This window comes from Rhea pennata, chromosome 2, assembly GCF_028389875.1.
Source record: "Rhea pennata isolate bPtePen1 chromosome 2, bPtePen1.pri, whole genome shotgun sequence".
Classification (NCBI taxonomy): domain Eukaryota; kingdom Metazoa; phylum Chordata; class Aves; order Rheiformes; family Rheidae; genus Rhea; species Rhea pennata.
This window is the reverse complement of record NC_084664.1, coordinates 42,816,224-42,821,406: the sequence shown is the minus strand read 5'-3', so window position 1 is coordinate 42,821,406 and position 5,183 is coordinate 42,816,224.

Genomic DNA, 5,183 nt, shown 5'->3' with positions numbered 1-5,183 from the left:
GTGATGACCACAAAGCCTTTGAATCATTCGGTACTCTAAAAGCGAGTTTGACTCTGTGCCCGATGAACCATAATGAACTCTTTAATAAAATATGCAGTTGAAAACTTGATGTTGAACTGCACTGTGTGTTGTGGCCTTGCCAGTTTCACAATGTGCCAGTCCATTTTTTTTTAATTGATAGACTATATTTTTAAAAAATTTTGGAAAGCATGTGCATTCAAAGCCATCTCCTCAGGAAATTTGAGCAAAAGGGAGGTGACCTTGCCATGTCTTTGGATTTTAAACAATAAAATATTCTTTAAAGATGTCCTGTGCTTTAATCCATTTTTGGACCCATGGAATTTCTGAGATTGCAGTGCAGCTTCTTAACTCTTTAGTGAGATGTAATGAAATCTTCATGCTGAGGCAACTTTCTTGCTTAATAGCTTGGTGGGAGAGAATCCATTATGTATTAAATCCATCTTTGTCTCTGTGGAAACATTCATTTTAAAGTAACATTTTAATCATGGCTGCAGCCCGCAGGGGAAAAAGAAGATACCCAGTGCTGAATGATGCATGTCCAGCTACCAAAGGGTTTGCTTTATTAACTTTGATTTGCATATGACTACTTGTTTAAAAAGAAAATGTCACCATGCAGATGGCATTTGGGGAAGGTGAGGGCCCCCAGGTTAGGGCCTCCCATAGTTCAAGGGGTAAATGAACACAGTTTAAAAATGTGTTATACAAAAGCATATGTCAAAATAAGGGCAGCCTCAGCCCTGATCACTGTACTTTTCTGTAAATCATTTTCTGGCCTTTGGCTGCCTATCTGGCTTAGAATATGTTTGCCTGAGTATTCTTTACTGTGTCTATTTTAATGGAGTCTTGGCAATTTTAGGCTCAGAAACAGTGCATGTCAGCAGGGAATCCTCTGCCCTGAATTGCTCAGTTAGGGGAACAGCATACAATGATGGATCAAAATAACATAGCCTGCTGGACCGAAAACCTCTTCATTGCACAATAATTCTGTGAGGGCAGAAATGTTCATGGTTTCTGACTATGTCTCCTGGTTGGATTCTATAATGTCTAAAACAAGGTAAACTCAAAGTTTTTCATGCAGTCAGATCATTGGTAATGATCTGACTCTTCCATGCAGATTCTTTGGTGTTTAATAAAGACGAAACTTGTGCTCATCTACCCCTTCAGAACTGGCCCAGTGGGATATTCCTGTGCCTGGCTACTTATTTCCCTGAAACTTGCAGGAACATAAAATCTTTGTGGCCTCTGCTTCTCCATCAAGTATGGCTGAAGTCAGTAGTTAATGGCTAAATGTTATTGGCAGGACAGACAGGGTGCTTGACTCAGACAGCATGGTAATAAAAATGGGTAATAAATACACTGGGAGTAGACACAAGCCCATGGAGACTGCTGTGGCCATCTCATTTCCCCATAGGCAGGACCACAGGGCATAGCCATCAGATTAGGTCATGTAGTGAGAGTGGACCTACCACTGGGGAGAAGCTTTCATCTCCGTTAGCAATCGCCTTCTACCTCCTTGCTGCAGCACTTCTTCCATATTCCTTGTCATTTATCATCGCTGTGCTACTGCTTTTATGAATGGTACATGGAGCTGAGAGGAACTTAAGCTTTGGGAAGGAGAGTGGAAACCAGGTGACCAGGAGAGGCAAAAGCAAATCCGCGTTTGAAATCTTGAAAAATCAGGAAATCATAAATTCAGGAAATCAAGTCAATGACTGCTGTTTAAAAAGGAGAGGAAAGGAGAAGAATAAAAGAAAAGAAAGATAAAAGGGAAAAGACGTTTGGTTGCTACATAATGCTGCTTGCTGTTGCTCTGCTTGCCATGTTTTTCTCAGCTCTGCTACTATGCTTTTTCTCTGTGCCCCATTTTATTACTTTCCAACAACCGATTGCAAGATACCGGGATGAAAGATGCACTGAATACGTTGCAGATTTCTCACCCTGCACACTTTTCTCTATATCTATGGTATAACTCTGCCTTATTTGCTCCACAGAAGATACATGCAGAATCCCAAACCACCAGCAATCTTCCGTAGCTGTCTGTTTGCCGCTCCCTTTAAAAACACCCAGCTCTTAAAGTCTGAATAGCTAAGACTTAGAGTTTAACAAACCCCATTTTAGACAACCATTTCTTTAAATGATTGCCCCATCAAGCGCTTCTGCGCAGTGCAGCTCAGCCAGCGCCGGCACGCGTCACTAGTGGAGCACGCCGTGGTTTGGGACCGCCCGGGGGAAGACCTCCAGTGCGCTGCGATGGCACTGCCCCGCGTCCTTGGCAGCCCCCAGGCCCAGACCTGCCCTCTCCTGCCTTTCTGAGCCGGAGACCCCGTCACTCACCCTGGCGAGGGGCAGCCGGCAGTGCCGCGTGCCCGTGAGGGCTGGCTGCCTGTTCAGAATACTCGCACAGTCCTCTCCGTGAGGATACTTCCAGGATTTGTTTCATGAGCTGGAAACAGTGAGCACCATTATAAATGCTAGCATATAACACTGTGAGAGGAATAATTGTAACACATAGTTACTTATGCTAATGCTATCACATTATCTTGTGATAGCTGTGCAGTTAAGTGAGTCACCGCTATGCCAAAATCTCATTTGTCTCCAAGCTCCCCGCAAATGCGCTGCATTCATTGTGCCAGGGACTTTTTAGTAGCTTTTCAGTCATTGCTTTCTCTCCGTGTTTGGAGAACCACAGAACTGCGTAACCTTTGAAAAGGTGGAGCATACTGGTTGAAGTTTTATTAATAAGAGTATTAATTTAATAAATGATTTTCCCAAGTTATTTCCAGAAGATACTTTCCTGAGAGATATCGATATAGCAGGTTCTGAGCCTTAAAACAGTGTTTCAAGAATGATAATACTGTGGTTAGACAGTAGTCTGCCTTGTGTTTAGCCTTGACTATGACTGCAGGCCTGTATATTCCTTATTCCATTGCAATGATTGCAAGGGATACCATTCTCTTCTGATATTTCCAGAAATATATGCTGAACTTTTGCATAGAGTGATACATTCCAACATGGAGAGAATATTCTGCCTAAAGAATGATTAACTAAGCGTTTTCTGGCAGGAAAAAAAAGACCCTAGGATAGCAAACACAGATAGGGAAAAGCTAGGGAAAAAGGGAAAGAATATTTAAGATACCAAAAATGGTTTGTCCTTTTTGTATTGTTTTTTGTTTTTTTGTATTTTTTATTTTGTTTTGTATTACATTTTGTATTACTGACAGAAGAGAAATTTCCTCTCCTTGCACAGTGTCTCTTCTGTTTCTTTTCCTTACTAGAACCCTCAGCCTGAGTTTTGTTTACCTAAAGATACTGTTTTGGCCTCAAAACACATGTGGGTGTAAATAAGAGTAACAACAGTGCAACTTTCACCTAAATGTAAGTGAGCATTAGACACAAGTACTCCAGCTCCTCTCCTGGTTGCTGTAGTAGCTGAAAAAACAGCTTAAGAAAAACAGCAACAACAGGAAAAACAGAATTAAGAATTGCTTGAGAAAATATTCCCTGTGGCCTCAGGACAGTGTTCTATTACAGTCAGATACTGTTAAAGGTTTAATAAAATAGAGAAATCAGGAGTGGTACATTTATACTGGAGAGTTTAATTCTGACCTTTTGTATTTAGGCAATATTTTTCCCAGCCCAGGAATTAATATAGAAGAGAGACACTTCTCACTGTGACATAAGTATCCTTCTTCCCCTGAAGAAATAAATGTGAATGATGAAAGCAGGAATGTGGAAATAAAAGTGTTACTTCCACACTTACAATGCCATCTAGCACTTGTTATCAAACTTGTGAAAATAACAGGATTTACTGTAATAGTTTACACTTGGCTAGTGAGGTATAAAATATCTTTATCTTACAGCCATATAAACTATGGTTAAACTATGTAGAAGATACAAACAGAGCAGTTCTTGCAGAATGACTAGGGATTTGAAAAACATCAGGGATACAAGAAATAAGAGCAGAGCATCCTATTCAGAATGTATGTTGAGTAGAGTGCAAGTAAAAAAAAAGAATCTAACACTGTTTCAGGCAATTCACCTTCTGGATAATTTTTGATCTAAAACAGAAGCTGAAGCTGTACTAACATTAGTTACTAAACATTGTACTAAACATTTATTTACCCTAAAGCATTCTCACTGATAATAAAATTGGGACCCTAAAAGTGTGAAAGGTAAAATAAGATCTAATTAGTCTGACCACTCACATTTGCAATAAAATCAACAAAACAACAAAATCTTTCATCTGAGCAATGTTTTTTTCTTGGTATCATTTTGTTTATATTTGTTTATTTACATTAAATAACAAAAGTTTCAAATCTTGTTTTGTTTCTTTTTTTTTTTATGGAGGACATCTGGATTACTCAGAGGTCTGAGGTGAGAGTATTCACTCTTCTCTTTCAGAGAGACGGAGATATTGAACTTTCTTGTCCAGATTTGGCAATTAGGGGTACAAAGATGAAGACACAAACTAAAGACCTGAAATCAGCCTGAGCTGAAAAAACATCTCAATTGAATTACGCTTCTGCCATTTCCCTGATGTGATAAACCTTACACACTTACAAGATCTATCTTTCAAATGGAAAATCAAATGGAAAAACCTCAGTGCTCTGCGTTTTTTTTATACATCATGAAATATTGAACAAAAAGGAGGTCATAAGCCTTTTTGTTGGCTTTATAGGTCTCCTGAGACTTCTTCAAGCTCTTTTCTTGATTGCTGCTGTACATCTGGAGTGAGAGTCAGCAGAGACAAGATGGCAGGTGTAAGTTGCTTTTGGAAATGTAATACATTTTTCTCCACAGCATGCAAGATAAATATTTCCGTTCTTTTTCCACCAGAAGGGTAAGAAAACTTTCCAAGCCATGTCCTGGCCCCCAGAAACCAATTGATTTTTTTCTGTAGGTTTCAACATGGCCAGGGTTTCTTCCTGTAAATTGAAATGTGCAACTTTTTCCCTTTTATAGGAATTTTTTGTTGGATGGAAAAAATATTTTTAGTAGCCATCAAGAAAAAAAACAGATTGCATATAGTCTCCCAAAGGAACTGCACTTTATTATTTAATGTAGTGATTATATATGTATAAAGCCTAAAGTCACATGAATCAGGGCTTTCAAAAATAACATAGGTAAAATAAATAAAGTATAATGTACAATTAAATTAAAAA